The sequence below is a fragment of the Mauremys reevesii genome, linkage group 23 (genome assembly GCF_016161935.1).
Source record: "Mauremys reevesii isolate NIE-2019 linkage group 23, ASM1616193v1, whole genome shotgun sequence".
Lineage (NCBI taxonomy): Eukaryota > Metazoa > Chordata > Testudines > Geoemydidae > Mauremys > Mauremys reevesii.
The window spans coordinates 21,849,430-21,859,922 of NC_052645.1; positions in this window are offsets into that span (position 1 = coordinate 21,849,430).

A 10,493-nucleotide genomic window follows, 5' to 3' on the forward strand; every position below is an offset into this window, starting at 1 on the left:
ATTAAACAGAAACACCCTTTCTTGCCTGCGCTCCGTTGTCAGCCACTGGGGCCAGCAGTGCACAGGAACAATAAGAAATCACAGATGTATGTAGCTGCAAATTCAGCTTTGCCTGGGTTCCTTCCTGTGGACAGAGGTGGGGCTGAGTGTTTCCTTCAGCCCATTCACAATGGCTGTGACAGGTGCAGCAGCTCCTGTAGGAGGGAGAAAGTTTCAAATCCTTTCTCACACGCTCATGAGCATCATTGGGCTATGGAGAGGATGGGAGATTGGCAGCATCTTCTGCACAGGTGCAGCCAGAAGCAAGAAATCGGCGAATGGCATCACACCTAGTGATGTGAATTGTTTGATGCCAACCCCACACTAGCCTCAGAACTCAGTGAATTCTCATCACTCTGGCTTAGCTTTCCTATCAAAGCAAGATGCTCAATCTATCCAGGCAACGTGCATAGGAAGAGACGCCTATGTCCCATTTTATGTCATACTGGTGAGTACAGAGCGGTGAAAATTCTTCAAAAAGAATCTTCATGATAAAATATCATCAAGATTTTGAAAATTAGAAAAAAAATTCTTACCAGCCATATAGCCATCCGCAGGGTACACAGATACTGTGATGATGGGTCGGTATGAAGCCTACGCAGCTAAATAGACACAGGTGGTGTTATTCTCAGAGCCAATAGAGAAGACAATACATCTAAACCAGAAGGATCAGGAATGAGGAGTTATGATGGGTTGCTGTTAGATGCTTCCATGTTTCAATTTTGGTCCATCATTAGCAATACTAGCATCAACAAGATCATGTGCAGTTAGAACCAGAACTCATTAAAGGTTAATGGGAGGAAAAATAATCTGAGATCAGCAACTGTACAGGCTGTGGCCTTCACTGTTTCTGGAGCATGGACATGCGAAGCCATGATGTTTGTCCAATTTGCATGGACTTTACATTTCAGCAGCATTTCTCTCCCCGTCCCCCATCTTTTTTCAGCATGGAGATGCCTTTTTAGCTAACAGTTGCTTTGTGACAACAAATCAATGTGTTTCTGTGTAACAGAATTAACTGAACTTACCCAGCTAAAGATCTGCTCTTTGATTATTGTCAATAACTAATCTCTTCATGGATGAAATGAAGAATGTTGTCCCATTAGCACATGGTTTACTGAGCAGAAATTATCAATAGAGAAAATTTAAGGCCTCCAAAGGGGGGTTAAGGCAGTTTAGCCAAAGGGGGAGTGTTAAACAAAGGATAATAGTGCTGGAAAAATCCCAAATGGTGTGGATTGTCATTTGGAGGAAAACTGCTGGATGCTTCACCCAAACATTTTATCTCATGCTTTTTCGTCTAGGAAGTACACTTGGAATCTGATGAGGAAAGATTGTTTCTTCTCAGGGGTATTATTGTTGCCATAGAGCTGTAGATGAATTGTTACGAGCAATTTCAGGAAGGCCTGGTCCCAAGAGCAGATCTTCATCTCTGGTGGAACACGAGAGGAGCAGTGATTGTTGCAGAGATTGTGCATTGTAGGGCTGTGGTGTGTTAGAATTGTTTCCCAATATTATTCAAAGGCCGGAGGAGCGGGAGAGGGTGGTTAATGGTGAAAGGCCAATTGAAATAAGTGTTTAGGGGGGATGGACTGGAGAAGAGTGAGGCGCTTAGATACACTGTGCATCTGTGAGATTGTTCTAGGTACAGGGAACCGTAGGGGAAAAGTTGCAGGACTGTGAGTGAGGAAAGGAGATGAAAGGAAGTAGGGATGAGTAGGGAACAGGGAGTCTTTTCCACCAAAACCCAAGCAACTGTGAGCTGCATGCAAATGGCAAATAAAAAACAGACAGATATTTGTGTTGCTCTGTGATTTCAGGATGGAGGCAAAGGTTCCATTCCCTGCCTACATTATTCTAACCAGTGCATCCAACCTCAACACTGAGTCTGAGCCTCCAGTGGTGGCTGATCCCTTAGTCCCAGATGTAACCATGAACCAGTTCTCTTCTCTCTGAAGTTTCACTGATTCAAATCTTCAACCCAGGTTTATTTGGGGAGTTTAAGAAAAATCTAGAGGTCCGTTCTTCAGCTGGTGAAAGTCAGCAAAGCTCGATGGAAGTCCTTGGATCTACACCAGCTAAGAAAAAATGGGCACTTTGTATTGAAAGCATCCAGCTTTATTCTGAATGAATCTGCCCAGTGCTTCTCATTTGCAGTCAAAGCTGTTTGACAGAGTTCTCAGGAACACACAACCCCCCACCCCTCATTCTCTTAGACAGTTGAGCCTATTAGTGCAGCCACATTTTGATTTTCATTTAATCAGTGCCTGATTTAAGTCAGACTTGAAATCCCCCAATGATACCCAGGTAGTTCAGGAGTAACCCTAATTTCCTATCTCATCTATTCAGGCCACATAACAAGTTGCCATGGAGATCTGCTGAGCGCAGGCACGACTCACTGGTGATGGAGTCTCGCAGCCAGCGGCATCTGTTAATCTTATTTTTATCAATTTTTAAAGAGGGGATGAGGATGAAAACTTTTTCTCTCCCCACCCCAACATATGCTTGCAAAAGCTCGGCATTTGTATGTTATTGAGCTCCCAGGCTCCAGTGACTTTGAAAATGAACCTTAGCAAACATGAAGCAGTAGCTTGGGAAATATGGGCTATGAGGGATGGAATTTAGTAGCAGGGAGCTGCTAATATGCTGCTACCTTTGACATATTGCTCTGGCTTTAACGAGTGAATGATTGACAGCACAAGATAGAGGGAAAAGGAAAACGTACTGTAGCTTTCTCCTCAGGTGGTCACAGCCAAGTCAGGGCCTGTAGCCAGGTCAAGCAGAGAAAATGGGGTTTTCATTTATTAAACTTAGACATATGCCATCTTCAGATTTATCTTTTAATTGTTTTTCCCTTTTATAACGTGTGTGTGTGTGTTAAGGAACAGGGATGCACAAATGCTTTGCTGAATCTAGGCCATAGACCTGACTAGAAATACCCATTATCTGCCCACTCATATGGAATCCAGTTGCCTCTTACACCGGCTACTCAGTAATTGTGGCTCAGATGTCTGGTTCAAGGCCTATAGAATGGACCAGAAAATCAGCACCATGGACAGAGAGCGAAGGCAAAAAGGAGTCTCAGGCATTTGAAAGTTGAAGGAAAAAGAAGAAAACTCTGGGTTGGAATTCGCACTCGGATTCTCACCTCCACCCCCAGCTCCCATCCCCACCTCCCTGCACACACTGGGTACGTGGTTTCCCCATCATGCTTTGGGCATTTTATCAAGCAACCCAATTCTAACATAAATAAAACAACTGCTCCTGTGGCTGGTCAGGCCACTGATTCAGCCACAGACCACAAACCCCACCACAGCTCTCTCCAGATGGTTCCATTTTGTGTTAGCAAACTGTTTGTGCCTTGCCCTAGATGCAGAGTGCACCCAGCGATCCTTGTCTCACAGAGAACCCATGGTTGTCAAGTTGGTGAACCCAATTATTAATGACAATGCACAGTCGTCATTGTCTTCATTATTTGCATGCTGACACACTCCCTGTCCCAAGGATTTACAATCTTACACTTTCTCTGCTTTGCTTCAGGGAGGGTGCAGCTCTGTGCTGCCCCCACAGGAACACTCTGCACAAATGGCCCATTATACGCACTATATACTGGCTGTAGAAGTGCTGCGACTCATTCCTTAGTGTTGTTATTGTGGGGAAGCTGTTACAAAGAGATGGCTCCGATGTTCTGTTCCCAGCCTAGTGGGGCTGGTGACCATTCCAATTCCTCAGGAAAGACCATTCCACAGCCAAGGGCCAGCCACCAGCCGGATCATGCAGTGACAAGTAGATCCTCCGTTTAATGGGACTAATCCCAGCGGAACTTATGGGACTTATTTCATTAAGTAAGTGCATTTAAATGGCAGCTTTTGTCCAAGCATTTCAAAGCAGAGTATTATTATTGCACTGATAGAGGCAATTTTTACATGAAGCAAATAAGTAACGATTTCGGGTTTAGTCATCTTTTAACCAAACACCATAGAAATCTAAACAAGTGGCAATTTTTTCTTGTATTTCAAATAAAAAATGCATCTTTCCTAGAAGTAAATGATCACTAACTCCACAGAGACTGTTATAAGCGACTATAAAAATGATACAAAACACCACACCAAGTGCAAGACTAAGCTGGTATAAAGGTAAAATAAAGAAAACTAGAGCCCTTACGACTCATTGCCAGCACTTTCAGTATAGCCTCCTCGGAAGGAATAGCCACAAGCAGTCGTGGTGATCAGGCTCCGCCAAAGAGGGTGTGGTGTTATCACTCATGTATTTTTGCATTATGGTACTGCCTACGCCCAACAGGAGTTTTTTCAGCTTTTTGAGTCACTGAACGTTTCTTAAAACATTGTTTTCAATTGGACTCAAAACTGGTGTGGGGGTTTTTTTGAGGTTGTTGGAATTGTCAGTGAACCAAAAAGTCTGTTATCCAAAGCCTGTCAAAGTCACATGTCAAAGTCTGTTTTCCACCAAGCTCTGCTCCTTAGGAACAGACCTTTAGACAATGCAAATTGTGGATTTTTAAGGCGATAAAAAAAACTGAAGCCAAGATCTAAAAAAGTTTGTCTCCGACACCCTGAGCAAATTCTTGCATTAGTCTCCTCTTGTGTCACACCTAGGCAGTAAAGCCAGTGGTGGCAGCACTGGACAGGTTGGAACTGGTGTGGCAAAGTCCCGTCTCAGTCTCCCCAGCCTCTGCTGTTTTTAGCGCTGGTGAGACCGGCTTGGGTAATGCAGTCCCCCTTAGAACTCAGGGGAAGTCTGTCCCCTGTCTTCCCATCAGTCTTAGTTAATTTTTTTTTTTTTTTTGCCCCGGAGGAGAGCCTCCCTGCTCCCCTCCTCCTGGGCTTGCTGCTTCACCACTCCTGGCAGCGGGGCTCTCTCTCTCTCTTTCCCCCTCCCTCCCCTCCAGGAAGGGAAAAAAAGTCTCAGGCAGCTCCAAAGTAGAATCAGCTGGGTCTAATTACCCTCAGGTAGCTCACCTCAGCTGATTCTAATTTGCCCTTGGGTAACCCTTTCTCAGCTGAACCTGGTTGACCTGTAGTTGCCTCTCAGTTGATAAGGAGGAGGGCCTTTTAACACTCTGGGACTGACTCCTCCCCCCCTCTTGCAACTGTCTGTCCTGAGTTTATCACACTGGATAGGTACCTTCTGAGACTGAGTACCAGCATGGGGACCCTGGTCTTGGCTAGGGTATCTTCCTAACACAATAACACGCTTTCCCATGAACCTGTTCTGCCTTGTGGAGGAGCCAGGGAAGTCTGAGTTCCTGGTACAGCTGTGATTTCCTCCCAGAACTTTTCAGTTCACACAAAAACAAGCCCTGAAAGAGCCCAAGTTTCCCCTTTGAACAGGTCTGGGATGCTGCTCCCGCCAGGGACAGAGCATAATCACAAGAACCAGTGTGGTCCTTTGTCACCCTCTACTGGCTGCACCATGTAAAGTACATTATGAATCCGTTGCTGTCTCCAGTTAATGGGCATTGTGTGCAAACGTGCCCCCTTGAAATCAATGGGAGCTTTGCCATTGACTTAAATGGGACCAGGATTTAAGCACTGATGTTTTAATGAAGCAGTAGAGGCTTGTACTGTTAGATCCAGAAGTTCAAACCTTGTAGAGGACACAACTAGGGGTGACATTACATGAACACAGAGGAATATTTAAATCATTAATAAATTCTGAACCATAATGAGCTCCTACTTAGCCCAGGTACAATGAGTAAAGTAACATAATGGACTATGATTAAAAATATTTTTCTCAGGACTGTATGTAAATTGTGTAGCAAAATGTGCCTGAAGCCAAAAGGTGGATCTATTCTGTAATGCATAGTGATGAGCTATACAGTAATTCACCTGAATTTCATCTAACAGCGTATTGAAGGGGTGTGGATGTATTTTTTACATAATCTGCAGAGAAGACACTCCATGCAGATGTTTTCTGTCTTTGTTCTGATTTAATCCTCTTTATTTATTGCACCATTGTACAAGTGTATTATTTTCTATTTTTCTTCCTGCCGCTCTATCTCAATGCACCTGATACGTCTGATCTTATCAGAACTTTTAAGAGAGGACAATGACGTACATTTGTGTCATTTCCCACTTTGATGTGAAAGGAGGAGAGAGAAAGAAAATAGCTGCTGAAGAACGAAGTACTCAAATGATCTGTTTTAAAAATAACAAAGATCTTTACGATGCCTCCTGCAAAACATTCTGTGTAGAGACAATTCTACTTTGTGGCACTTTCTTGGCCTTTCTAATCCTTTGGCATGCAGTGTGGAGGATGTTTGCAAGGAAATCAGGACTCTCGTTTCTTTGAGTAGAGCTACCATTTTTATTTATTTATTTATTTAATATTTAGGAATAGTTTAGTTGCCAAAAATGCTTTTTTGGGTCAAATTCAGTGAATAGTTTCAGCTGAAAAAAAATGGTGAAAAAATTCCAGCAAACTCAAAACATTTTGCCTTTTTGTTTTGAAGAGTTTCATTTAGAAATTTAACTAGATTAATTTTTAAACAAACAAACAAAAGGGTTAAACAATGTCCCAAAATGATACCAAATATTTAGTTCAACCCAAAACAGTGTTTTGTTAGTTTTTTATTTCAACAAGAAAAAAACAACAACAAAAAAGGGTCATTCAGGGTGAGTCTGGAAGTAAATTTTCTGCAGATTTTTCCACAGACCCAAAAAAATCACTTGTTCACCCAGCTCGATTTCGGAATCCACATGAGCCTGCTGCTGATCGCACCCTCATCCTAATGTCAGACCCTCTGTCCCAGCACAAGAGCATCCCAGAGAGGCAGCAGAGGACGGGGGGTCTCAGTAGCTGGAGCATGACAACTCTAAAGAGGTGGCGATCTGGACCTGATTCTCCTTTCAGTTGCTCAGGTGTCCTCGTTTGTCTCCTACCTGCTTAGTTCCTCTCCTCATGTTTTATGCAGGTGCTGAGGGGAGAGGTTTGTTTCTTTCTCCACTGGCAAGCTGTTGCCAGATGCCAATTCACAACGTCCAGCCAGCCAGTTGTGATGGGACCGAGGGAATATTATCTGGCTAATGAACGTGCACTTTGTCGGGTAGCTGGTGGGATGATTCACCTCGTTGCTTCCAGGGGGGGTCCAATGGGATGAGCCACATAAGGTCATTGCTGCCTACCAGCCCCTGAATCATTTTTTTCATTAGATGTTTGAGAACTGACAATAATACTAACCAGGGGACACGTCTGCGTGATGCAGGGCTACCGGGGCTGCAGGGCTCTCCTCAGGACGTTCAAAGCCTGATTTCACAGAGAAAACTGAGCAACTGCAGTTCCAGGGGCTGCTACATCAGGAGCAGGGGGTTCCCCACAGCCCCCTGCCAGCCTTAGCAAGGGGCACCCATTTCTCCAGTCCAATGGCAGATGCAGGGGGACAGCATGGAATTGGAGCACAGTCAGGTACAAGGGCTCAGAGAATGTCATGTCAGTTTGGGAGGAGCTTTACATTCCTGCTCCAGTGTCCCCAAGAGCCTCTAAGCAGCCTACTTCCTCGTGCAGGCATCCCACTGCAGAAGGGTCCAGTCCCCAGAGAAAGGCCCAGTCAGGGCCAACGGCCTCTGTGGATGTTCTGTGATCATTCCTCTCACCCACAAGCCACATCAGGCAGTGGCTGGAGTCTCTGAATAGTTTCTTGCTCCAGCTGCAACTTTTCCTGTCATGATAGCGAGGCAATTCCACTGAGACACTTAGCATGCAGCACTAAATCTCCCTTTCATGGAATTCAGGGTGTGGTGTCACCTATCTATCTAATCTAATCTAATCTATCTATCTCCATATGCCCTCTCCATCATCTATCTATCTAACTATCTATCTATCTATCGATCTCCATCCACCCCCTCTATCTATCTATTGTTTTGCTAAAGCACCCCTCTCCCAAACATCTAAACCATGTGTCTGCTTTAACCCCTGGGGATGGCTTCACAATGTCAGAGGTTTCTATCCTGGAGATGATTGGTGGCCCAGCTGCAGGATCTCTCTTTAAGGAACTGAATTTCAGTAGTGATTCTTCTGCCTTCAAGGGCATTTTGAAATTTGCAAAGCTCCTTTCATCTGTGGTCTCTGTAGTTCCAACCACAATGGCCTTCTGTCCAGATACAAGGATGTGCCTCTCAGCCACTTAGGGAGTTCTATCTGATTTAATTGTCCCAATTATCCTAAACATGCAGCTCCAAGCCCAGATAGACTTTATGGCCTAACGATCTATCTTTACTGGGAAGACAAGTATAAACCTTTTCTTCTGGATAGTGCTAAACTAATCAGCCACGCAGGTAAGTTTACAATTTTGCATGCAGCCCAGCACTTTGGTTATAAATGTTTCATTTTGCTGCTGTTTCGGTCACTCTGCTTTGCAGGATTGATATCAATCCTCATTCAAATCAAAGTTCTTCTCAAACATGCTCCAGTGAAGTGGAATTTGCTGCTAAATAAGGTGTTATTAACCTAGCTCTCCAGTTCCAGGCAAGGAATAAGCTTTGCCACTGAAACTATTCTTCACTGATGAACTCTGCTTAAATAGCGATTAGCAGACATTCCAGTAGCAAGACAAATGCAAAGTCTGTGACCTTTCAAGCTCTCAGCTGCAGACACACATTTAAGATCTAAATGCGTTTTCTATTGCTTGTTCCAGGCATTCACCAAACGGTGATTTTTACGGCTCTTCTCTTCAACATGTAGTTTTTAATCATTTCCATTTCTGTTTCCTTTGGTTTTACTCCCTGCATGATGCTGTCTCAGACCATTTTTGAAAATAGATGTACTCAGCCCCGGACAGGCCTATTCTCTAGACTTAGTGTTGGTCATTGTCCATGACATGAGAATATCAACTATGTTGTACAAGTCTGGATACTTCAATGGTATGTGATATACCAGCCGGGATTGCGTAAACTTTCAAAATAGACCCACCATCATTTTTATGCCAAACCCTTTCTAAGGGGTTTGCAAGCCCAGAATTTCAGAAAGAGATGGTTTTGAATGAACCTGAGTTTCCGCAGGTTGTATCTTCCTGGAAATCCACAGGCAGTGCTTGAATATGAAGCATTTGCTCAAGTTCGTTTAGGCACACATGGGTTGGGTGCAAACAGAAGTGGCACTAGTGGCCATAATGGAATATGTAGTACATCCAACGTGCCCTGTGTGACGTTACCTATTGGATGTTGTTTGAGGGGGAAAAACGTCAACATCATTCATTCTAGTGCACTTTGATAACCAAAAAGAAACATGGGGAGGAGGGGAGAGATCCAAAATTTCAGATTTTTTAAAATTTTTCAGTTTTTCAAAAATTAAAACTGGGAGAAAATTATATTTTTTACAAAAATCTAAAACTTTAATCAAAACTAAAATGTCACCATGAAAAATGTTTTTTTTAACTGAGCCCAACTTTTTTAACTGAGTGGGAAAATTTTGACTAGTTCTACAAAATGACAAGCAAAGAGAAAATACGACCACGATGCTGCATTGCGCCCACATGTGGCAATGTAAGAGAGGAACAGAAGTATGCCACAAGCCAGCTTATCTGGCTGGCTGCATGCAGCATGTGCTACAATCATGTCTTCCTTACCTGCCTCTTGTTCAGCCATGAAAGGTCAATGCAGAGGAGCAAACCTTATCAAGAATATTACTTTACAGACCATATTGCAGAGGCAAACTGTGCTTTTGTACTGTGACCACTAAAGTGAGATAATGCAAAGAGAACATATGCTGTCTTCAAAGGCTCCTGGGAAGAGAGTGGGGGGTGGGCCTATGTTTAGTCAGACACAGCATAATCTTTACCTACTGCTGTAAATTTCCTCTGACAACATTTTTATGTCAGTTTTGTCTTTCCTCTCTCAGACAGCACCAGCCTCTAATGCAAACCCTAGGTATATTCAGTATGTACAGCAAAATAATAGAATTTCTCATGTAGGGAAGGCAAGTTGAAGGAGCAGCCTGGAAGTAATGCATAGGACAGGGGAGCAGAAGACATGGGTCTAATCCCAGCTCTGCATGTAGATGTATTAATGCTTAAATACCACAGCAGTGATGAAAGCCGCAGAAATGTCTTTGTGAACAATTGAAATCTTGTGCGTTATTTATTTGCACCATAAATTCTCTTGAATGATAACAATAACACTTCCAGTTACACAGGACTTGTTACTGCAATAGTATATTAACTGTTAGCTGCAGCTGGGAAGAGAACAGAAATTCCATTCCACAGAGCATTTTGAGATTTCAACATTTGTTTTCATCCCAGTTCAGAACAAAACCTGAAAATTGTGAAATTTTCCATGATGGGAAATTTTTAAAAAAATCAGATCAATCAAAACATTTCATTTCTACAAAATCAAAATGTTTCCTTTCTTTTTAAATGTTTTGCATTTATTATAATCTAAAATAATTTCAAAACAAAAAGTAATTTTGAAAGAAAAAAAATCAAAACATTCCATTCCAAA